The sequence below is a fragment of the Lithobates pipiens genome, unplaced genomic scaffold (genome assembly GCF_037356315.1).
Source record: "Lithobates pipiens isolate NorthernLeopardFrog02 unplaced genomic scaffold, aLitPip1_a1.2 Scaffold_18, whole genome shotgun sequence".
Lineage (NCBI taxonomy): Eukaryota > Metazoa > Chordata > Amphibia > Anura > Ranidae > Lithobates > Lithobates pipiens.
This window is the reverse complement of record NW_027507758.1, coordinates 322,547,037-322,573,890: the sequence shown is the minus strand read 5'-3', so window position 1 is coordinate 322,573,890 and position 26,854 is coordinate 322,547,037.

Below are 26,854 nucleotides of genomic sequence, written 5' to 3'. Positions count from 1 at the left end.
CAGGCGTTATGGGGAGTGGGCGGCGGCAGCGTGGCAGATGTTGGAGCATAATCGGCCGGCCCACCGCACGTCACTGATTGGCTGATTGCCGATCATACGGCGGTAGGCGAGGCATGCACTTCTTTAGAGAGACGTGATGTCAGCGTCTCTCAGAGACTTTTCTACACCCTGTGGATGACACTCTGCACGGCGGACAGCATCTGCTATTACACATAGGAGGTATGACACTGATACTTTTAATCATGCACACTTTGTAGCTCTACTTGCATTTTTCTCTGAGGCATATTTACACTTACTACTCATTGAATCTACAGACATCTCCTCTGCATGGGTTTAGTTGCTGCATGTAAAAGACAGTCCTTCATCTCCCTGACTCTCTTGAAGCGGTCTCTGGATCCTGGTGAGCTTTACCGTTTTAATTATGAGCAAATGCAGTATACCTATACCTACACTCTGTACACTATATATAGGTATATCTTCTGATATACTTATATTTTCAGTATCTTCTATATACATGTCATTACTCATTATCTAATATTATATTTACCCCTAGCACCTTGCATATGAAGTACCTAACTATAAGATACAAGTTCCCTAACCATCAGCGCCATCTTCAGAGAGAATTAGGGTAGGGCATATCAATATATATCTCTACAACGCCTGTACTCTGTAAATCTTAACCAGCTAATAACTCTCTTTCTATATATTAGTGTGCATGCCCCCACAACGTCTCTTACATGGCTGACACATATGTGCCTTATACCTGCATGACTCCCCTCTGATGAGCACTATAGTCTTTATTGTATTGTATTCCGCATACCTTTGCCTTCTAACTATAATTATTTAACATCTTTTACCTTGTAACAGAATCTATATGTGTATTCTCTGAATGCATAGTCTGGAATGGTTAAATGTTTATTTAATAATTTATATATCTTTTCTCTACTTTCAAGAGTGTTTTTATTGCGCCCCAGAAGAAGCGTCATTGAAACGCGAAACATGTCGGGCATATCTTTGGGACGCTACATCAGCTCATCACTATAGTGACTATATATGTTAATGCATATTGTATTTGGTTCAAAAATAGCCATTACACACCTAGGAATGTATTAGATTGTATTGTGATGTGAATGCTGACGTAGATCCCTGTGTGTATATATATAAATCTCTGTATAGGGTTTTTAACCTCTGACTCTGTATATTTCTTAAATTTCAAATAAATTTATATAAAAATTATTTCTTTATGTTTTCAAGTCTATATTGGTGCCTTTAAAGTCCTAAAGCCCCCATGCATCCCTTTTAAGACTTATATTCATTAAGGATGGTGGCACCCCCCTATAAATTGCTATATTGAGATCTCCACTTTTTTGCCACGAAGTGTTGTCATTGATATCTCATTTGTCCCTATATCTTCTTCTATGTTTCATTTCCAGCAATGCCCATAGCTGTCTATTTTTCCATCCTGCAGTTATCTTTAACCACCTCGCTCCCGCCCTAAAGCCGAATGACGGCCGTAGAGCAGGCGCTTTCGTCCGGGTGGCCGTCCCTGGACGTCCTAATGTGTCATTGTCCTGGTGCTTCAAAAGTGTAATAAATAGTCAACAAGTTAGATGTGTAATTTATGTTCCTAGAACACATGATGGCGCTACCTGCATGTTGGGCCTCTCTATGTGGCCAGGCTGTGAAAAAGTCCCACACATGTGGTATTGTAATACTCAGGAGGAGTAGCAGAATTTTTTGGGGGGTGTCATTTGTGGTATACACGTGCCATGTGAGAGAAATAACCTATTACAATGACAATTTTGTGGAGAAAAAAAAAATGAAAAATCTTAATTTTTCAAAGAATTGTGGGAAAAAATTACAACATCAAAAAGCTCACTATGCCTCTTACTAAATACCTTGGAATGTCTACTTTCCAAAAAGGGGTCATTTGGGGGGTATTTGTACTTTCCTGACTTGTTCGGGTCACAAGAAGCGAGATAGGCCACCAGTACATCAGATGTGATCAATTTTGTGCGATTCGCACCACAGCTTGTAGACTCTCTAACTTTCACAAAGACCAAATAATATCCACTAATTTGGGTTATTTTTACCAAAGATATGTAGCAGTATAAATTGTGGCCAAAATTTATGAAGAAAAATTAATAATTTGCATAATTCTGTCACAGAAACAAAGAAATATGCGTTTTTTTTTCAAAAATTTCGGTCTTTTTTCATTTTTCTTTTTTTTTCAAAAAATAAAAACCCCAGAGGTGATCAAATATCACCAAAAGAAAGCTCTATTTGTGGGAAAAAAGGACAAAAAAATCATTTGGGTACAGTGTTGCATGACTGAGTAATTGTCATTCAAAGTGTGAGAGCACCGAAAGCTGAAAATTGGTCTGGGCAGAAGGGTGTTTAAGTGCCCAGTAAGCAAGTGGTTAAAGAATGGAACAAATATATTTTGGGCTTCTTGAAGGACAAAAAATTTTTTGTTTTCTTAGCCTGTCTGATCCCAGAACACTGGAAAATGCTGGTTACATCGGGTGGATCCAGGGATTGGTATAGGCATTTCATTTATTTTGTACAAACACAGTGATGTATAATAGAAAATAGGCGCTCAACAATAAATTGTCTGATTAAACACTGCAATATTTATTCCAGATTTGAAAGCTCCTAGGACAAAAATATCACCCATAAAGATGAAACAAATCTGGTTTTGTTTTTTCTCTCACAAGGTAGTCATTTCGGTCTATAACTCTCTAATTTCATTTTCTGTTTTGCAGCTTTCTCTCTCTTTTGTTCTCTTACCTTTCTCACTCTGCTTGAGGACAAATTCGTTTCTAATCCCCTTTCTGCCCACATTGCTCACAGATCTCAAAGAAATAAAAATAAAATAAACAGGGCGCACTTTTAAACACCATCATAAACCTACTATTGTATTGATCTGTTTATGTTTGTTATAAACTATCTAGCTATGGAATGTTGCGGTAAGGAATACCCTCATTAATAACCATGTCCATTTTTGTCTGCATAACTGACAGATATGGCAGAACCCTAAATTATATATATCTTTTTTTACTATATCTATATTATATAATTATAGCTATATTTTTCTATATTTATAATTGATATTAGGCAGCTACTTTCATCACAGAGTACTAGTGGAGTATTTTTAAGCATTTAATTTAAGTTCCCTATTATCTCTTCCGCATCTGCTTAGAACTGTACTGAAAATGTGTAGTTTAAAAAAAAAAAAAATTTACAATTGAGGCTTTTATTTGAGTCACAAAATTATAGGTCAAGTGAAGTTATTGAGTGCGCTGAACTCTGAGGTTGATTATATACTTAATGATTTTATAGCACAGCTTGTAATCAGATAAAAAGACCCTATTACTGAATTAAGCCGGCATTGTCACAATAATGTGGCACACAAGAACAGGAAAATTTGGTGCAGTACACTGTGACAAAAAGTGGGCATGGTTTGCATTGTGCTAGCTATTGGGTGTAGCATAAAGGGGTGAAGTTCAATAAAATTGGAGAGCAACCCATAGGGGGTTATTTACTAAAGTCAAATCCTCTTTGCATTGCAGGTGCACTTGAAAGTGCACTACAAGTGCACTTGGAAGTAAAGTCGCTGTAGATCCGAGGGGGACATGCAAGGAAAATAAAAAAAACAGCATTTTAGTTTGCACATGATTGGATGATAAAATCAGCAGAGCTTCCACTCATTTCATATCTACTCCTTAAATTTAGAGTGATTACACTCCAAAGTGCACTTGCAGTGCACTTGTAGTGCAAAGTGGATTTTCCTTTCGTAAATAACCCCCAGAGTATAGAATGAGGCAGTGTGGAATAGAGAATGTACTGTGTCGTTTATAGAATGAGGTTGTGTGGAATAGGGCATGTACACATCAGTATACAAAATATACAATATGTGCACAGAATGAGAGATTGTGGAATAAGGAACATACAGTATACATAATGAGGTGGTATGAAATAATAATTGTGAAAGAATAATAATTATTTGGAACAAATAATGTACAGTGCAGTACAAAATGAGGTGGTGTGGAATAGAAAATGTACACTGCAGTGTACATAATGGGGAAGTGTGAAATAAGGAATGCACATTACAGTTTACAGAATGAAGTGTAATGAAATAGGACATGCAGGGCCGGTGCTACCACTAGTGCCCGGCCACTGGTGTTCCTACTCTCTTCTCTCTGCAGCAAGCAACTAAGTCTCAGAATCAGCAGGCAGCCACCGCTCCATTCGCACATAGTGTCAGAGGTGCAGCGGCAGAGAACTGTGTCTGTGTCCCGACTCCTGAATGAATGGAAGCAAACAAACATTCATTGATGTGCAATGGTAGACTGCATTTGATGGGCACTGGTGAGGCTTCATTTGATGGGCGCTGGTGAAGCTTCATTTGATGGGTGCTGGTGAGGCTGCATTTGATGGGTGCTGGTGAGGCTTCATTTGATGGGCGCTGGTGAGGCTGAATTTGATGGACGCTGGTGAGGCTTCATTTGATGGGCGCTGGTGAGGCTTCATGTGATTGGCGCTGGTGAAGATGAATTAATGGGCACTGGTGAGGCTTCATTTGATGGGCGCTGGTGAAGCTGCATTTGATGGGCGCTGGTAAGGCTGCATTTGATGGGTGCTTCATTAAAAAGGTGGGGTATACATGGGCACCCCACGGGGGGCAGCAAAATTAGGTTTCCCTAGGGTGTCAAAAATCTTTGCACCAGCCCTGAGGACATGTCTCGCACAGCATGCAGAATAAGGAAGTGCAGAATAGGGAATGTACAGCCCAGCATACAGGTAGTGTGGAAGAAGAAATGTATAACTCTTGTATAGAAGGCAATGTGGATTATGGAACGCATAGCACAGTGTACAGAATGAGGTGGTATAAAACAGAAAATGAACAGCACACTATTAAAGCACATTGGGGGTTATTTACTAAAGGCAAATCCACTTTGCACTGCAAGTGCACTTGAAAGTAAAGTCGCTGTAGATCTGAAGGGGACATGCAAGGAAAATAAAACATAGCATTTTAGCTTGCACATGATTGGATGATAAAATCAGCAGAGCTTTCCCTCATTTCAGATCTACCCCTTAGATTTACAGCGACTGTAATTCCAAGTGCACTTGCAGTGCAAAGTGGATTTGCTTTTTCGTAAATAACCCTCACTGTGGTGTAATGATTCCTTAAACTTCGTAAACTACACTATAGATGTTTTTTGAGATTAGACCCAATTTAAGAAACCAATTTATTTGCAAGACTTAGGCTGGCTATACATTATACAATTTTCTGATTTAGATTTATCTTCAACTATGTAGTGCAACGGTCTGCCTAATTGCATACAAATTGACATTGTTTAGGTTTGACCTCATATTATATGGTTTTGGTAAATCTAAAGGAAAATTGTATAAGGTATGGCCAGCCTTACAGTACATGCATTTGCAAACACCGTCTTTCCCTACCCCACGCACTTCTCCCTCCAGACTCTCTTTTTTAAGTGTAACAGGGAGGGGGGAAGTTGAATAAGGACATTTATAAACTGTGAGTCCACTTTCACACATATCTTAAATCATAAAAACTACCAATATTAGATAAGAAACAGATTTGAGAAAATTATACCCTTTTCCTTAACATCCTGCCAACTGATGTTTTTAAACATCCCCAGAAGGAGAAAATGATAAATGAAAATAACTTTCATTGTATGTGGTCAGCTTAGGATTTCTTTTTCTGTACAAAAATGTTTTATAATGTATGAGCTATATGTGAGAAGGAATTTCTAATCGACTTTTCTCTCAGTTTATTGGTAAGGAATTAATGCAGGTAAATGAAAAGATGACAAATTGCTGCTACTAGGTCATTGTTTATTATATGGCAATATGCAGTAATGTTACACACCAGTTTCAGAATAGATTTACTAAGCAATATAATGAGGTTGGTATACTAAAACTGGAGAGTTTCAGCTTCCAGGTTTTCTTTTTTTTTGTCAAAACGTAACCACCAGGCGCCCGCGCTATAGCCGAAAGATGGCTATAGAGCGGGCGCCTGGTGTCCAATGAGAGATGATCTCAAATGTAAACATACAAGATCATCTCCCATTGCTGACTCTCTCTCTTCACACAGAGACTGCGTGTGAGGAAACAGAGCAACCTGTGTTGCAGAGTGAACACTAACACAGTGCCACACTAAGCCCTTGTACACACGGTCAGACATTCCGACAACGAAATCCGTCAGATAAATTCCGACATATTTAGTCCAGAAGTGGTCCGGAAGGGGTGTTACATACACACGGTCGGCCTTACTGGTTGCCAAGAACGCGGTGATGTAAGCCGCGTACGACGGGACTAGAAAAGGGAAGTTCAGCACCACATCCGGCACCCTTTGGGCTCCTTCTGTTGATCTCGTGTTTATCGCGTGTTAGTAGAAGTTTGGTTAGAGATGATTCGCGCTTCAGATCGTTACTGCTCTACAGTTTGTGCTTGTCGGTCTGTATCTGCTTATCAGTGCGTGTAGTCAGTTTGCATTTGTTGGTCATTGTGGACTGTATCTTGGTATATAGTACGCTTTGATTTTCAGTGCTTATTGTCAGCTTGTTTCTGGTTTTCAGTCCGTTCTTTCAGACCTTGCTGTTTATCGGTGCCTTCTGTTGTCTGTTCTGACCAGCTGACCGTTTTAAGCCATGTTTTGTGTATGTAGTCGTAGAGTTTGTGCTGTGCAGGGGCTAGGTTTTGGGTTTTTAGCTTTGACACAAGCCAGGTCCTTGAACAGGGCGAGGAGGAGTTCATGGACAAAGAATTGGTTGCTCCAGCGTAACCAGTTCTCACACATGCCTTTGCTTAGTGAGATCCGGGAGAATAATCCTAATGATTTCAGGAATTATCTCCGGATGACGGACCCGTTTTTCACCGTCTGCTGGCTTTGCTGTCCCCTTATATCAGCCGGCAGGATACCTGCATGCAGCAAGCCATCACTCTGGAGCAGAGGCTTATCTCCATGTTGCGCTACATGGCGACAGGGAGAAGTCTTCAGGACCTGAAGGTCTCGACAGGCATCTCCCCCAGGCTCTGGGGATCATTATTCCAGAGACCTGTTCTGCCATCATTCAGGTCCTGCAGAAGGACTATATGAAGGTAAGTTTTCTCCTTTAACATCACATTCTATGTATTTCATGATTGCTAATGTCTTGCATTTCTTTCCTCATTCCCTAATTACCATCATTGCAATATGCTCTAATTCATATACTCTGCCCCTTTGTCCTCGGGCATATTTCCCTCACTAACTTACCCACCATGCTCTGAATAATACTATCTCCCAACACCATAATACATTTTCCCCAGCATAAGAAATAATACACTCTATCACGAGCACAAAAAAATATTGGCAAGCAAAAATTTTTATTTACACTGGTAACTCTTAATATTACTCTCCACTTACGCCCTAACAACAGAAACAGAAAAAAAAAAAAACCCAAGGCATCTTTTCATATATGTATGTTTGTCTATTTTGCCAGTCAATGTCTATCAGTCTTTTCTTTTGTTTATCTGTCAATGCCAATGTCTGCGGCAATATGCAGAAGAGAAGATTCAATCCAGGGTTCAGTCTAATTGAATTTTACTTATTTTTGAGATATAATTGGCTACAATGCATTTTTTTGCCTTCTTTTAGGTCACTGTAAAGTTTAGTGAACATGAGTTTATCATAGTTACTGGATCTCCATATGTAATGCACTTTGTGTATCTTTGGAGTCACTGTGGTTTCTTATTGTATATAGTTTGAATGGCTATGGCTAAGATCAAATGTAGCATATGTTGTTATCAGTTTTTGGGAATAGATCGCTGTTGTTTTATACTGGTGGGATGACAGTTAATAATTCCTGATTCTGGCCTAGTGCTAATGCCTTCGGGAGGGATGGGGCTGCCCTTGTCTGGCCAGAGAGTGGAGAGCGCAACAAGGATCTCCTGTTGATGTTCCCCCTGGAATGGCATCCCAAGGGAGTGGGAAAAACATTATGGATTTGTGACCCCACTGAGTTTCACCAGCACTTGGTAATGCCACTTATTGCTTTTCTTGCACAACACTTCTTCAGCAGGTCATCTGACTAGCCTAGGAGACATTTTTATACCAGCCAAAATGCCTGCCTTTTGTAATACTCGTAGTACTTTTATTTATTTTTGCACTATTTATTTATTTTTCCCCAAAAATGTACACCACACATGTGTTTGTATTTTTTTTCTTTCATTACACAGAGGGAGAGGGTGTATTTTTTTTACGGGGCCTGCCGTGAAGTCGTGGGGAGGATCTGTGGTCTTTTTTGACAACAAGGACTGAAGGATTGGATTCAGCTGGCCCCAATGGATTGAAGTCTGTCTGTCAGGAGTCTTGCATACTAGAGGGTTCAGGCATTGCGTCCTTCTTGGAGGTTGGCCACTCTGTACCCTTGTGCACTTTTCTGTGTTCTGTGATTTCACTTTTTTGTGTTCACAGTGATCAACAAGCACCACACTTTAATTCCTGTTTGGTGATTATGATAGACCCCTTCAAACCGTACACAAGTATAATTTCAGAGTATATATATTACATAGGAATCTTGAGAAGTGTTAAATTAACTTTTAGTCATAGTCATATGATTAATACACTTAATGCAAAGTGATTGCACACACATATAAACATGTAATACATTTTATCTATAGTACTTGTACATTGATATACAGTTGTGCTCAAAAGTTTAAATACCATGGCAGAATTTATGATTTCTTGGCCATTTTTCAGAGAATATGGATGATAACACAAAAAACATTTCTTTCACTCATAGTTACTGTTTGAATGAAGCCATTTATTATCAATCAACTGTGTTTACTCTTTTTAAATCACAATGACAACAGAAACTACCCGACCTTGGTCAAAAGTTTACATACCCTAGTGATTTTGGCCTGATAACATGCACACAAGTTGACACAAAGGGTTTGAATGGTTAATATAACCATCCTCACCTGTGATCTATTTGCTTGTAATTAGTGTGTGTGTATAAAAGGTTAATAATTTTTTGGACTCCTGACAGACCCTTGCATCCTTCATCCAGTGCTGCACTGACGTTTCTGGATTCTGAGGAAAAAAAATTGTCAAAGGATCTGCGACTAAAGGTAGTTGAACTGTATAAAACAGGAAAGGGGTTTAAAAAGATATCCAAGGAATTGAGAATGCCAATCAGCAGTGTTCAAACGTTAATCAAGAAGTGGAAAATAAGGGGTTCTGTTGAAACAAACCACGGTCAGGTAGACCAACTAAAATTTCAGCCACAACTTCCAGAAAAATAGTTTGGGATGCAAAGAAATAGCCACAAATAACTTCACGTGAAATACAGGACTCTCTGAAAACATGTGGTGTGGCTGTTTCAAGATGCAAAATAAGTAGGCACTTGAAGAAAGATGGGCTGCATGGTCAAGTCCCCAGAAGAAAGTCATTACTTCGCAAATGCCACAAAGTATCCAACTTACAATACGACAAACAGCAAAGAGACAAACCTTCTGGCACAAACTAATTTGAAGTGATGAGACCAAAATTTAGCTTTTTGGCCATAACCATAAACGCTACATTTGGAGAGGAGTCAACAAGGCCTATGATGAAAGGTACACCATTCCCACTGTGAAACGCGGAGGTGGATCGCTGATGTTTTGGGGATGTGTGAGCTACAAAGGCACAAGAAATTTGGTCAAAATTGATGGCAAGATGAATGCAGTATGAAGGAACATTTGCATTCATTAGCCAGGAAGCTTCGCATGGGACATACTTGGACATTCCAACATGACAATGATCCAAAACACAAGGCCAAGTTGACCTGTCATTGGCTACAGCGGAAAAAAAAATGAAGGTTCTGGAGTGGCCATCTCTGTCTCCTGATCTTAATATCACTGAGCCACTCAGGGGAGATCTCAAACGTGCAGTTCATGCAAGACAGCCCAAGAATTTACAGGAACTGGAGGCTTTTTGCCAACAGGAATGGGCAGCTTTACCATCTGAGAAGATAAAGAACCTCATCCACAGATATCACAAAAGATTTCAAGCTGTCATGGATGTTAAAGGGGGCAATACATGGTATTAAGAACTGGGGTATTTAAACTTTGGATTTTTGGGTCATTTGGGTAGTTTCTGTTGTCATTTTGATTTGAAAAGAGGAAACACATTTGTTTGATAATAAATGGCTTCAGCCAAACACTAACCATGAGTGAAAGAAAAGTTTTTGTGTTTTTATTCATATTCTCTGAAAAAATGGCTAAGAAATCATTAATTCTGCCAGGGTATGTAAACTTATGAGCACAACTGTATATACCTTTGCTTTTGATCAAATATATTTGATGTATTGTATGCAGCCACTAGTAGCATGTTTCTATTAGCATGGGTTCACAACATTTAAATATTGACAGCTTCCTTAAACATGGCATCAGTTATTCTTTGACACATTGGTCTTAAATAATGAAAATTGTCACCTTTCTTGTTCATCGCTTTCACAAAAAAAATTAACAGTCTGAGTTTTATGTGAAGTAAAGTCAAAAATATCTTTGTCAGGTCAACATGTGCCACATTTTTCTGACAACAACAGTTCCATATTTTTATGTTTCTTTTATGTGTGCAGCATAGCATACTGGTTTTGCAAATTGAAAAAACATAAGATTTCTATAAAATGGTATGTGATAGGTTAAATTACAGGTTATTTTCATGATTAGCAACCAAAATTCTATAAGGTACACCAAATGGAAGCAGAATCTTTGTCATCCAGTTTTGCTTTTTAGTTTATCTTTTAATGCTTTGCACATTACACAATAAATCAATAAAGAAAAACACAGCAGCTGTTTTGCACTGGCTGTTTTCTAGTGTCTATTTTTGTCTATTTACTGTCATAAATTGATCTGAGCCTTTCTAAAGGTGTGTAGTTCACTATTGGAGCAAGGATCACTTATGGAGAAAAGAGTTATTGCTTTTACCTGCAAGATAACCCTGTGACCACAAAAGTGTGTCTGTTACGAATCACCCTGTAAAGAGGTGTAAAAATAGAAACTGTCTCACTCATCACATGACACTTATAGAGGAGACTGAATAAATCTCAAAGTAAGAAATAGATCCCTTCTAAAGAGACAGGTCCATATTTTGAACTTAGCCTACCAAGGTCACACTAATGATATTACTTGTACGTGGATATGTAACCTTTTTGTCAAGTTGTAAATTTTTGCATTGTTATTTACCTTTTTACCATTATGCATGTATTGTTGATTCCTGTGGGCTGATCTTAAGATAAATCTAAACTGTAATTAAATGACATTGTGTTATCTAAACACTGTGGAGTTGATTTACTAAAACTGGAGAGTGCAAAATCTGGTGCAACCCTGCATAGAAACCAAGCCGCTTCCAGGTTTTATTGTCCAAGCTTAATTGAACAAGCTGAAGTTAGAAGCTGATTGGTTGCCATGCACAGCTGCACCAGATTTTGCACTCTAGTAGTAAATCAACCCCGTGTGTTATCATTAAACTGCCATTCTATTCTTTTTTTTGTTCATAAAATCATGTTTTTAAGTTTTCTCCATCCTTATTGGCAGCTCAGTACTGATAATCTCCTCCATGCCTTTTCAGTTGCTTCCTGCCTACATGCTGTTACTCCAATGTTAGCTGAAAATTATCACATTGGACCAGTTTTCTGATGGTGACAATGAGGGAACATGCTTGCAGAATCAGTACAGCTCCTTATAGTTTCAACCAGCAGTGTGTGTGTGACAAGATGACATTGAAGGATCATGACTGAAAGACAGTTGTCACCCCATAACAGGAAGTGCCTGATAGGCTTTCATAGAGCAGGATCAATAGGTATTAATTTAAGGTAAGTTGCTCATCTAAAAAGTTTGGAAAAAAAATACAGCAACATGTTAAAGATCATATGTGATTTAGTTTAAATCTACTTTCATTTACTCGCGTCAGAAAAGATGGTGTCAGGTGGTGATAATTAGGGTAGACCTTTTAATATATTTTGTGAAATATTTTGTGAAAAGAAACATTGTTTCTTTCAAACTGAGAAAGGTAAAAATCTGAAATGAAAAATGCTTCACTACTGGAATACTTGCAATGCATATAACTGATCTAAGTATGTTTTTTTTTCTCTTATCAGAAATGAATCTAACATTGGAAGAAAGCCAGTGGCTGCTTTGAAAGAGTTGCTGATGACAAAGGAAAGGCCATGTGACAGCTTGGAGAATTTTAAGAGGAGAAAATGCAAGGACATAAACCATTAGTGAAATAGCCAAAGTCTAACAGCAAGAAGTGGCAAATTATCGATGCAGAGATAAATTCAGATTTGAAGTGGTATCATCAAAGGTATCAAGGAATCATCAGAAAAGAAGTTGGAGAAGATGGATACTTAGTCTACAACTGCAGAAAGAAAAAATGGAAATCAATGAACAAACCATCTGGTAGAACATGACTTCCTCCAAATCCCATCCTCCAAAATAAATATTACTCAATAAGAAAGACGAGACTTGAGGAATCTATAAAAAACAAACAAAGCAACAGCAGTAAAAGTGCAGGGCATCAACCTTCTCAAATCTGCGAAGAACAGCAAATTTAGAAAAACAAGGTCAAGGTAGTAACACAATACTACAAAGATTTTTTAAATTGGTAAAAAGGGTTTTCACAACAGAGAAAAGTGGATCCTTGAATGTATCAAAGGAGGAAGTTTGCACAGTCCTCAGAACCATTCACACTTATGTGGGAACCAATTTCACATCCACAACATCAAATAAAAATCAGTCCTCCCAAGCAGCTTGAGATGAAGGAGGTAAAGGAAAAAGCAAGATTGGCACTGGTGCCAGGCCCTAATTGTGTTACATTTTGTGTATACAAGAATGCCCTTGATGTCCTGAAATTATTCTAGAGAAACTTGAGGATTGCATCACAAAAGCAAGTAATCCCTAAGGCTGCTTTCACACTGGGGCGGTATTCAGGCGTTACAGCGCTAATAATAGCGCTTGTGTAGCGCCTGAAAAAAACTGGCCCCTTTCACTCCAGTGTGAAAGCCGGAGGGCTTTCACACTGGGGCGGTGCGCTGGCAGGACAGTGAAAAAAGTCCTGCTAGCCGCATCTTTGGAGCGGTGAAGGAGCGGTGTATTCACCGCTCCTAAACCGCTCCTACCCATTGAAATCAATGGGACAGCGCGGCAATACCGCCGGCAAAGCGCCGCTGCAGCGGCGCTTTGCGGGCGGGTTTTACTCTTTTTCGGCCGCTAGCGGGGGTTAAAACCACTCCGATAGCGCCCGCAGACCGCCGCTAAAACGACGGTAAAGCGCCGCTAAAAATAGCGGCGCTTTACCGTCGACGCCCGCACCGCCCCAGTGTGAAAGCAGCCTAAGACCCACTGAAGAGTTGGGGGAGTATTGGTCTCAAAGGAAAATACTCTAACAAGGTTACTCTGTTAGGTCACAATCTAACAGTTTTGTCAAATAAACCTTTTGAATACAGATGGTAAGATCTTTTTCAGTGTGCTGGCGCAACGACTTGAAAAGTATGTGAAACAAAGAACGGCGCCAAATTCAAAAAGTGAAACACACACATTACATACAGTATAATGTAATCTTACAGATTACATTGCGGTATGTAATTATTACACATACCCTTTGTCCCTAGTGGTCTGCCCAGTGCCCTGCATGTAGTTTTATAATATAAAAACTGTTCTTTATACCTGGAAACTGGAGATCCATAGCAACCAAAACTGTCCCTTTACATCAAAAATGGTTTTAGACCAGCTAGAAAACAGCGATAATAAATTAGAATCACTCGCAGAATTGAGCGATAGCGATTTATGGGGAGATCCGTCATCAAATACTGAAAAGTAATGACAGTGACAATTCTGCAACTGAGCAAATTTCAGTGTTTTTGATTTGATTACATTATTGAATAATTTTTATTATTGTTATAGTATTATTTGGTATAATTATCTATAGTTATTTATTATATTATAATTTATGATTACATTTTTCAAACGTTATCATACGCGGACGTCTGCTAGACTCTGGTTTGGACAGATTTAAGTGAGTTATTCCTAATGCCGCGTACACGCGTAGCCGTCTATCCGACAGACTTAGAGCCGTCTATCCGACGTACTTAGTCTGGCGTACTTCCCGCCAGACTGTCCATCGGACTTGCCGAACAGGCTACTTGCCCACACACGGCACTTTTTCAGCAGACTAATACGGCGTACTAAGTCCGCCGTACTATCCGCTCTACTGAACGGACTCACCCACGCACGCGGAGGAAAGTCCGCTCATTTCGAGCGCGTCTCCAGGTAGGCGGGGCCCGCGAGGGAGACGCCGCTGGCCCCGCTACCTGGTATGGACTTAAATGGGAACCCCAACGTCGAAAAAAAGTCCACAACAGACCCTTGTCCGAGCACGCTACCCGGCCGGTCAGGAAAGGAGGGGCGAGCGAGCGCCCCCCCCCCCCCTCCGAGCCGCACCAGGCCCCAAAGCACCTTGTCCCCATGTTGATGAGGACAAGGGCCTCTTCCCGACAACCCCGGCCATTGGTTGTCGGGGTCTGCGGGCGGGGGGCTTATTGGAATCCGGGAGCCCCCTTTAATAAGGGGGCCCCCGGATACCGGCCCCCCCACCCTATGTGAATGAGTATGGGGTGCAATGTACCCCTACCCATTCACCTGTAAAATAAAGTACAAAAAAAAACACAACACACAAGATAAAATAATTTATTGCACAGCTCCGGGGGTCTTCAGTCTTCGGGGGTCTTCTCGCCGGACTCCTCCGCTATCTTCTTGTAGCTCTTTTACTAGCGGAGGAGCCCGGCTTTCTTCTTCGTCGCCGCAGCCTCTTCTTCCGACTTCGGGGGTCTTGTCCCCCTCTTCGGTCTTCTGTCGCCGCCGCCGCCTTCCGTTCTTCTTCTTCTTCTCCTTCTTCTCCTGGAGATGTTGACTCGACGTTCTCTCCGGCCGCAATGCCAGGGACGCGCTGCGCGGCGACTTATATAGGGACAAGGGGCGGTGTCACATGGGTTGATGTCACATGGGTTGATGTCACATGGAGACAGTCCCAGCATCCTCCGGGACTGTGACATCGTAAGGGGGCGGGGTCACCATGTGATAATCAACCCATGTGACATCAACCCATGTGACACCGCCCCTTGTCCCTATATAAGTCGCCGCGCAGCGCGTCCCTGGCATTGCGGCCGGAGAGAACGTCGAGTCAACATCTCTTATTAAAGGGGGCTCCCAGATTCCGATAAGCCCCCCGCCCGCAGGCCCCCGACAACCAACGGCCAGGGTTGTCGGGAAGAGGCCCTTGTCCTCATCAACATGGGGACAAGGTGCTTTGGGGTGGGGGGGCCGCGCGGCCCCCCCTTCCCCAAGGCACCCCCCATGTTGAGGGCACACGGCCTGGTGCGGCTCAGGAGGGGGGGCGCTCGCTCACCCTTCCTTTACTGGCCGGCCGGGTAGCGTGCTCGGACAAGGGTCTGCTGTGGACTTTGGGGGGACCCCCACGCCGATTTTTTTCGGCGTTGGGGTTCCCCTTTAAGTCCATAGCAGGTGGCGGGGCCGGCGGCGTCTCCTTCGCGGGCCCCGCCTACCTGGAGACCCGCTCGAAATGAGCGGACTTTTCTCCGGGCGGGAAAAGTCCGCTCATTTCAAAAGTATGGCGGGCTGGCACACACACGGCCGGATTGTCCGCCGAAATGCGAGTCCGGCGGGAAGATTGGAGTGCAAAACTACTTTCTAAGTCCGCCGTACTTTCGGGTCAAAAAAGTATGCTGGAGGCTACACACGGGGGGATTGTCTGGCGGACTTCAGTTTGCCGGACTTTTCCACCCGATTGTTTGATCGTGTGTACGCGGCATAAGAATTACAGGACTACAATATAAAACGCCAAATTTTCATGCAAACTAATTATACCGCTTTCACCACCTAAAATCTGAAATAATCATACCGCCAGGGAGGTTAATACGTTTCTTATTCCCTTAGCTGCCTGTAGTAATAAAAAATCTTATAAAACACCAATTCAGGAATTATAACCTTGTCTCACAACATCAGAATTAACTATGGCTTATCAACCACTGGAGATGAGTACTATGATGAGGTACACCATCTCCCCATTGGTTTTTACTATGGCAATAGAAATTATTATTAAATACTCTAAATAGATAGTGGAAGGAGAAAGACTGCAATTTGGTCATTGTATACCATCAGCCTATATAGACAATAAAACAACAGATGAGAACTGTCCCCTGCATCAAGTGACTTCTGGAAAGCCTTACACTCTAACAAAACATCAGATAGGCAAGGATGAAGTTCCAACCTAGTAAGTGCAGATGTACCTTCATTGTTAAAGGTCAAGTTATAGAGCAAGGGTTATTAGAAACATTGAAAAGTGATGGCAGAAGAAAAGAAGTGGTCTATCAAATCTACCCCATTTTTTTATGTACATACTGCATATTTATAAATTATTTTTTTTACATTTTATTTTGCTTTTTTTGTCTTATTATAGATCTATGTTTGTCCCAAGCCTGTTTGAATCAACTTACTACTGACTGACTCACTACCTCTGCTGGAAGTCTGTCCCAAGCATCAACTACTCTTTCAGTAAAATAATAATTCCTAAGACCAGTTTAGAAACTTCCTCCTGTTAGTTTGAGGTCATGTCTCCATGGTCTTGATCTTGGCTTCCAAGTCCCTACTTTCATCCAGACAGTAGATATTACTCTCCTGAAGTCTCTTCTTGTATATTTTTTATCCCTCAGACCATTCACCCTTTTTGTTGCAGGTCTCTGGACCCATCCTTTCTTATCAATAACATTTTGTGAGGTCTCCACAAATGGACACAGTTGTCAGGAAAGATTCCACCTGCTGGTGGCGCTGTCGGACATTTGGCTTGCAGTACTGATGTCCACCAGCGGGTGTCTCCTGGCAGTCTGGAACTGTCAGGAGAGCTTTTGCCTGCTGGTGGCACCTGGCATCTGATCCTTGGGCCGCAGTACTGGCGTCAACCAGCTGGTGGTTCCCGGCAGTGTGGAGCCGATCTCTTGTGATCACCTGAACCTGATTGCAGGAGATGTGTATAAATACCCAGCAACACACACACACAGTTGCCTCTGTGTCTTCCTTGTGCCCTGACCTGAACCTGTGAGCCCTGATCCTGACCCTGTTCCTGACTAGGGATGAGCCGAACACCCCCCGATTCAGTTCGCACCAGAACTTTCGAACGGACCCCAAATTCGAACGAACTTTAGAACCCCATTGAAGTCTATGGGACTCGAACGTTCGAAATTAAAAGTGCTAATTTTAACGGCTAATATGCAAGATACTGTCCTAAAAAGGGTTTGGGGACCTGGCTCCTGCCCCAGGGGACATGGGTCAATGCATAAAATGTTTTAAAAAATTGCCATTTTGGCGGGAGCACTGATTTTAATGACGATTAAAGTGAAAAAAAAAAGTGAAATATTCCTTTAAATATGGTGCCTGGGGGGTGTCTGTAGTATGCCTGTGAAGTGCCACGTGTTTCCCCGTGTTTAGAACAGTCCCTGCACAAAATGACATTAAACGGAAATAACACCATTTAAAACTGCTTGCGGTTTTAATGTTATATCTGGTTCCTGCAATATGGTTGAAAATCATTGAGAAAAATGGCATGGGTAGCCCTCCCTGCCCATTACTAGCCTATTTGGTTCTTGTACGCATATTAAGGGGAACCCTGTACCCATATTAAAAAAAGGAAATGCGTATGGCCCCCAGGCCCTATATACTCAGAACAGCAGTATACAGGCGGTGCAAACAAGACAGGGAGGTTTGTTGTGTTAAGTTGAATCTGTTTGTAATTTTCAACTGGTACATTTTTAAAGTGTAGCTCCAGTCAAAAAAAACTATTTTTAAGCTTTTTGGAAAAGATAGGGAAGGGTTATCACCCCTGTATAATTTGTTTTGTCGTCCATCTTTTTTCATCTCACTTGCTGTTGTCTCCTCTCGTTTGCAAGTAGGAGATGTTTGTAAATTGGATGTTTGAAAGTAGGGGCCTGCCCTATATGCTCTGCAGAAATGGCGGAACAAGGTGTTGGTTTTGCCACAACATTGTAAGCCCTCAAAGTGACTCTTGGTGGGCGCTGGAGCGCCCTGCTGTGAACGATTATATCAAGAATTGTAATTACATGCCATTGTTGAACAGTGGTAGAAAAATTGACCTTTGGTGGTTGTGGTGCTGGTGCCACAACACTATAAGTCCTTACCGTTACTCTGGGTGGGCACGGGAAGGGGCCCTCCTGTGAAATATTATATCAAGAATTGTAATTACATGTCCCTGTTGAACAGGGGCAGAAAAATTTGGCCTTAGGCACTGCTGCTGGTGCCACCACACTGCAACCTCTGCCATATACTCTAGTTTTATTGCAGGAATTAGCCCTGCTGCAAAGCATTGCATCAAAAATTGTAATTAAACGCCCTGTTAAACAGGGGCAGAAAAATTGGGCCTTAGGCACTGGTGCTGGTGCCACCACACTGCAACCTCTGCCATATACTCTAGTTTTATTGCAGGAATTAGCCCTGCTGCAAAGAATTGCATCAAAAATTGTACTTAAACGCCCCTGTTAAACAGGGGCAGAAAAATTGGGCCTTAGGCACTGGTGCTGGTGCCACCACACTGCAACCTCTGCCATATACTCTAGTTTTATTGCATGAATTAGCCCTGCTGCAAAGCATTGCATCAAAAATTGTAATTAAACGCCCTTGTTAAACAGGGGCAGAAAAATTGGGCCTTAGGCACTGGTGCTAGTGCCACCACACTGCAACCTCTCCCATATACTCTTGTTTGATTGCAGGAATTAGCCCTGCTGCAAAGCATTGCATCAAAAATTATACTTAAACGCCCCTGTTAAACAGGGGCAGAAAAATTGGGCTGATGGCATCACCCAGAACCAGAAATGTTCTTCCAACATATCAGCGGAGGAGGAAGAGGATAGACAATCAACATAACAGGACAGTCACTCAGCATCAGCATAGGCAGTCTTGAAGGAATGTGATATTTCAAAAAAAAATTATTCTGTTACATCAGCTTCAGGTGCTTGGTAGCTGTGGGTGATCCAAGACTGATTCATCTTGATGAAGGTCAGTCGATCAACTGATTCGGTGGACAGGCGCACCCTGTGATCGGTAACAAAGCCACCAGCAGCACTGAAGGTGCGTTCCGAAAGAACGCTGGATGCAGGACAGGCCAGTAGCTCAATTGCATACTGTGCAAGCTCTGGCCAGTGATCCATCCTCAAGACCCAGTAAGCCAGAGGATTTTCGGTGAAAGGTGTCCAAGTCTGACCTTGCCCCTAGGTATTCCTGCACCATGTAAATCAGACGCTGGCGATGGGTGCTCGAACCGATCATACCTTGGGGCTGCGGACTAAAAAATTGTCTGAAAGCATCAGTCAGACGGCCACCTTCTCCACCGCTCCTTCTGACCGATGCCTCAGCAACACGTTGTCCAGGACCAGGAGTTTGTAACCTCCCAGTCTCTGGGAACGCGTTGCACAGACCTTTCTGCAAGGCCTCCCGGATATGTCTCATCCTCTGCTCCCTCTGCGATGGCAAGATAAGGTCGGCAACCTTACCCTTGTACCGTGGATCAAGGAGAGTGGCCAGCCAGTAATGGTCCCTCTCCTTGATCCGAAGAATACGAGGATCCTTCCGCAGGCTTTGCAGGATCAGGGAGGCCATGCAGCGTAGGTTAGCTGAGGCATTCGGTCCGGAGTCCTCTGGGTCACTAAGGACAACATGATCCGCAGCTACCTCCTCCCAGCCACGTACAAGTCCACGTGTTTCTTGGGACTGTAAATCATCCCTAAAAGACTGCTGCTGCTGCTGCTGCTGCTGCTGCTGCTGATGCTGAGTGCCAGCCTCCACCTCCATGCTGACACAATCATCCTCCTCCTCCTCTTCCTCCTTCTCATCCTCTTCCTGTGTGATGGGTGGCACAGCAGGAACACTGTCTGGATAAAGGGGGCCTTGAGAGGCAAGGAAGTCCTCCTCTTCCTGCCTCTGTTCTGCCTCAAGTGCCCTGTCCATTATTCCACGCAGCGCATGCTCCAAGAGGTGGACAAGAGGTACAGTGTCACTGATGCATGCACTGTCACTGCTCACCATCCTTGTGGCCTCCTCAAACGGTGACAGGACAGTGCATGCATCCCTGATCATGCCCCACTGGCGTGGTGAGAAAAAACCGAGCTCCCCTGACCCTGTCCTGGTGCCGTAGTCACACAGGTACTCATTGATGGCCCTCTGCTGCGTGTGCAGCCGCTGCAGCATGGCCAATGTTGAGTTCCACCTGGTGGGCATGTCACATATAAGGCAGTTCTTGGGCAGGTTCAACTCCTTTTGGAGCTCAGCCAGCCGAGCACAGGCATTAAATGTTCGGCGGAAATGCACACAGACTTTCCTGGCCTGCTTCAGGACATCCTGTAAGCTGGGGTACCTGCCCAAGAACTGCTGCACCACCAGGTTAAGGACGTGAGCTACACAGGGCACATGGGTCAGTTGTCCCTGTCGGAGGGCGGAGAGGAGGTTGGTGCCATTGTCACAAACCACCATTCCTGGCTTAAGCTGGCGTGGCGTCAACCACCTCTCGGCCTGCCCCTGCAGAGCTGACAAAACATCCGCCCCAGTGTGGCTCCTGTCCCCCAAACAAACCAGCGCAAGCATGGCATGGCATCGTTTTGCCTGCGTACTTGCGTAGCCCCTGGAACGCCTACGAAGCACCGCTGGTTCTGAGGACAGAGCACTGGAAGAGGCCATGGAGGAAGAAGAAGAGGAGGGGGTGGAGGAGAGAGGTGTGTCACAACCAATAGTAGCATTTTGGAGGCGTGGTGGCGGAACAACCTCCAACACTACTGCACCTTGTCCTGCATCCTTCCCAGCTGCCAGAAGAGTGACCCAATGGGCCGTGAAAGACAGGTAACGTCCCTGTCCATGCCTGCTGGACCATGAGTCAGTGGTAATATGCACCTTACCGCTGACCGCCCTGTCCAGCGAGGCAAGGACATTGCCTTCCACATGCCGGTAGAGAGCCGGAATCGCCTTCCGTGAGAAAAAGTGGCGTTTGGGGACCTGCCACTGAGGAACCGCACATTGTACAAACTCACGGAAGGGGGCCGAGTCTACCAACTGAAAAGGCAGCAGTTGAAGTGCTAGCAATTTAGCCAAGCTAGCATTCAACCGCTGGGCATGTGGATGGCTGGGAGTGAACTTCTTTCGCCGGTCCAGCAGCTGGGGCAGGGACATTTGCCTGCTATAATCGGACGTGGGTGTACCGCTAGCAGAGTTCCCGGAAGCACTTGGCTGTGACACACCTAATTCTACACCTTCATTCCTCTCAGAGCAGGTTTCAAAGAGGACTGAAGGTCTAGTGGGGTTGGAGATGCCAGCTGATGAGGAGCAAGGAGAGGTCCGCTTTGTTCTTTAGTGTGGGTCTTTGAGGTACGCTTGCCAACGAGCTGCATGGCAGGTCAACATATGTCTGGTCAAGCATGTGGTGCCCAAGCGGCTGATGTTTTGGCCACGCGAGAAACGCTTGAGACATATGTTGCAAATAGCAGCGGTGCGATCTGATGCACTCGTCTCAAAAAAGGCCCACACCAAAGAACTTTTAGAATAACGCGCAGAGGCAGCGCCCTGCACAGGCGGAGCTCTGCGGTGTGATTTAGTCGGTGTGCTGCCCCTAAGCTGGCCCCCAGAGGGCATCCTGCCTCGTTGGACATGTGCCTCCTCCTCCTCCTCCTCCTCTCTCCTTCCAGGCACCCACGTGGAATCAGTGCCCTCATCATCCCCTCCCTCTTCATCGCTGTAGCAAACCTGGCAAGTATGCTGCAGCTTGTGGAACATGACTGCCAGATTGCTGTCCTTCTTGAGCATCCCCTCTCTCTGCGCTCACGCTACTGCCTTCCTCTAGCTGAGTGTCATCATCAGAGCCCACAAAACACTGGGCATCCTCCTGGAGCATGTACCCAACACTGTGCTCAAAGAGTTCAGGAGACTCCTCAGGAGGACGTGGTGGGTCTAGGGAAGGAGTCACTGATGATGACATTGAGAGGAGGGAAGACGATGCGTTGGCAGCTGCTTTGCTAGTACCCTGAGACTGGGTGAGAGAGGATGAGGAGGATGAAGAGGGCTTGGTCATCCACTCTACCAAGTCGTTGGCATGTTGCGGCTCAACATGTCCAGCTGCCAAAAAGAAGGACAAGCGTGTCTCATGGCCACGTGCTGATGACAATGCACCGCGTCCACGACCAGCACTGTGTTCTCTAGACACAGAGCCTGCTTGCCCTCTTTTATCGGCTCGCGCCTGTCTGCCTCTCCTTGCTGGCCTTCCAGACATGGTAATGGCCTGAAGGGAGTTGGGTAAAACAGCAGTGTAATGGAGTCACACAACACCCACTAAGCCCTGCAGATGGCTCTATTAGAGAACAGCAATAAACGGTAGATACAGGTGTATATTGTGCTGGAGTCACACAACACCCACTAACTCCTGCAGATGCCTTTATTATAGAACACCAGAGATAAAGGGGTATACTGTAATTGAGTCACACAACACCCACTAAGCCCTGCAGATGGCTCTATTAGAGAACAGCAATAAAGGGTAGATACAAGTGTATATTGTGCTGGAGGCACAAAAAACCCACTAACTCCTGCAGATGCCTTTTTTATAGAACACCAGAGATAAAGGGGTATATACAGATGTATACTGTGCTGTGCTGGAGGCACACACAACTTCCAATAACTCCTGCAGATGGCAAGTGGGCTCAAATAGAGAAGAGCTATGTAGGTGGATATAGCGGTGTGTACTGGGTACAGAGCACGCAGACAGCACGCACAAGCTCCTAACACTACTGACTGCAAGCTCTATTATAAAAGATAGATCACTAGCTATATAGGTGAGGTGAATATAGCGGTGTATACTGGGGTCAGGGCACACAGACAACAACCACTACACAACAGCAAGATCGAAAATCGATCGGTGTGTACTGTGTTGAAGGTACACAGAACACCCACTAACTGCTTCAGACGCCAACACACTACACTAGGCCGCCGCGCTGGCAGCCTTATATAGTGTGGGGCGTGTACTACACAGCCTGAGCTATGATTGGCCACAGGCATCCAGCCTGTGGCCAATCATGGCTCTCCTCGCTGCTGGCGCTGTGATTGGCCAAGCATGCGGGGTCACAGTGCATGCTTGGCCAATCATGAGCCAGCAATGCACTGCGATGACGCAGTGCATTGTGGGCCGTGAGCGCCACACGAATTTGGCGCGAACGGCCCATAACGTTCGGAATTCGCCGAACGGGCGAACAGCTGATGTTCGAGTCGAACGTATGTTCGACTCGAACACGAAGCTCATCCCTATTCCTGACCCTGAACCTGTCTCTGTACCTGAACCCTGTACCTGAATCTGTCCCTCCTGTGACCCTGTTACCTTTACCTTTGCCCTACAGTCTTATCCATCCATGCACTATCTGTCCTGTTTGTTCCCTGTCCCCGTCTGCTGATCTCTCGTTGATGACCCTGGCCTGACTAAGTTTATGATTCTGGTATTCCCCATTTATTATATATTGCTGTCTGACTATTGCTATTTGTGGGTCTCTGTCTGTGAGTTGGTTTGTTGTGCACTGTATTATATTGGAGGTGGTTGTGTTTATATTTTTCACTATATTAATAAATTACAATATTTGCACTTTACAAGCATTTCGTTTCCTTTATTGCTGTCCACTAGGGATGAGCCGAACACCCCCCTGTTCGGTTCGCACCAGAACCTGCGAACAGACCTAAACTTCGTGTGAACTTTAGAACCCTATTAAAGTCTATGGGACTCGAACGTTCACAATCTAAAGTGCTCATTTTAAAGGGTAATATGCAGGTTACTGTCCTAAAAAGTGTTTGGGGACCTGGGTCCTGCCCCAGGGGACATGGATCAATGCAAAAAAAAGTTTTAAAAACGGCCGTTTTTTCAGGAGCAGTGATTTTAATAATGAAACAAGTGAAACAATACAAGTGTAATATTCCTTTAAATTTCGTAGCTGGGGGGTATCTATAGTATGCCTGTGAAGGGGCGCATGTTTCTGGTGCTTAGAACTGTCCCTGCACAAAGTGTCATTTGTGCAGGAAAAAAAGTCTTTTAAAATCACTTGCGGCTAAATTGTCGGGTCTCCGTAATACAGAGAACACTCAATGAGTGTTCTCTGTATTAGCCGACAATTCATTCATTCATTGATTAAAAAAAAAAAAAAGCGTGGGGGTTCCCCTAAATTCAATTACCAGGCCCTTCAGGTCTGATGGATATTAAGGGGAACCCCGTGTCAAATTAAAAAAAAAAATTGACGTGGGGGTCCCCCTAAAAATCCATATCAGACCCTTTATCCGAGCACGCAACCTGGCAGGCCGCAGGAAAAGAGGGGGGGACGAGAGAGCGGCCCCCCTCCCTCCTGAACCGTACCAGGCCACATACCCTCAACATTGGGAGGATGCTTTGGGGGTCTGTGACCCCTCAAAGCACCTTGTCCCCATGTTGATAAGGACAAGGGCCTCATCCTCACAACCCTGGCCGTTGGTTGTGAGGGTCTGCGGGCGGGGGGCTTATCAGAATCTGGAAGCCCCCTTTAACAAGGGGACCCCCAGATCCCGGCCCCCCCTGTTTGAAATGGTAAGGGGGTACAAAAGTACCCCTACCATTTCACAAAGAAAGTGTCAAAATGGTTAAATAAAACAAACACACTTTTGAAAAATTCCTTTATTAAAAATGAAAAAAATAAAAAAAAGATTCCAGCGGTGCTAATCCACTCTTGCTATCCAGCGACGGATCTCCGGGGTCCAGCGATGGATGATCATATCCAGCGACGGGGGGATCTCTCAGTCCAGCGCTGTCCATACATCCTTCTTCTGTCTCCACTCCGGAGACACTGCAGAGAGCCCAGCGCTGACGTTTCTTATATTAGGAGGGTGGGGCCACCCGTCACCTGACCCCGCCCCTCTGACGCTGGAGAGGGAAGCCAGGAGTTCCCCAGTGACGTGTGGGTGACTCCGCCCCCTCTGATGTAACGCAGGTTTCCGTTACATCAGAGGGGGCGGGGTCACCCACACGTCACTGGGGGAACCCCTGGCTCCCTTCACCAGCGTCAGAGGGGGCGGGGTCAGGTGACGGGTGGCCCCGCCCTCCTAATATAAGGTGCTTTGAGGGGTCACAGACCCCAAAGCATCCTCCCAATGTTGAGGGTATGTGGCCTGGTACGTTTCAGGAGGGAGGGGGGGCCGCTCTCTCGTCCCCCCTCTTTTCCTGCGGCCTGCCAGGTTGCGTGCTCGGATAAAGGGTCTGATATGGATTTTTAGGGGGACCCCCACGTCAATTTTTTTTTAAAATTTGATGCGGGGTTCCCCTTAATATCCATATCAGACCTGAATGGTCTGGTATGGATATTTGGGGGGACCCCCACATCAATTTTTTTTTTAAATTTGACACGGGGTTCCCCTTAATATCCATGTCAGACCTGAAGGGCCTGGTAATTGAATTTAGGGGAACCCCCACGCTTTTTTTTTTTTTAATCAATGAATGAATGAATTGTCGGCTAATACTCATTGAGTGTTCTCTGTATTACGGAGACCCGACAATTTAGCCGCAAGTGATTTTAAAAGACTTTTTTTCCTGCACAAATGACACTTTGTGCAGGGACAGTTCTAAGCACCAGAAACATGCGCCCCTTCACAGGCATACTATAGATACCCCCCAGCTACGAAATTTAAAGGAATATTACACTTTTATTGTTTCACTTTAATCATTATTAAAATCACTGCTCCTGAAAAAACGGCCGTTTTTAAAACTTTTTTTTGCATTGATCCATGTCCCCTGGGGCAGGACCCAGGTCCCCAAACACTTTTTAGGACAGTAACCTGCATATTACCCTTTAAAATGAGCACTTTAGATTTCTCCCATAGACTTGTATAGGGTGTTCCGGCTTTTCGAATTTGCTGCAAACAGCCCAAATTGTTCACTGTTCGCTGAACAGGCGAACAGGCAATGTTCGAGTCGAACATGAGTTCGACTCGAACTCGAAGCTCATCCCTACTGTCCACACAGTTCTGGTAACACCTGATACATGACAACAGTATTCTAAATGAGGTCTAAATAAAGATCTATATAGGAGAATCAGGGCCTTCTTCCTCCTTCTGGTAATCCTTCTAGTGATGCCACCTAGAATCCCATTTGCTTTTCCCATTGCAAGACCACATTGTTTGTCATTGTGCAGTCATCTGAGATAAGTACCTCCAAATGTATTTCCTCTGTAGTGCTGGACAGCACTGTACCCCCAATATTGTACTCAACCAATGATTTTTTTTTTTGCCAAGATACATTATTTTAAATTTATAAACATTGCACTGCAGTTTCCACAGATTTGACCAATCCTCCAGCAATGCCAAATCATGTTTCATGTTACAGACACCTCCTGGGCACACCTTTGTGCCATCAGAAAAAAAGACATACCTTACTCACAAAACCTTTGGTATATCACTTACAAATAGATTAAATAGAACAGGGCCTAGTACAGAACCTTGTGGTACACCACTAGTGAATGACTGGTGTCTGCTCCGAATGAACACCATTTACAGCCACACTCAGCTATACAGTATCTATCTTTTAGCCAACTGCATATCCCCTGAACCACCCAAGGGTTAACTTTTTATTAGGCTATTATGTGGGACTGTACCAAATGCTTTGCTGAAATCAACATAGGTTATGTTCACAGCACTACTCTGGTCTGAAACATTAGTGATATAGTAAAAAAATTAAATCAGGTTA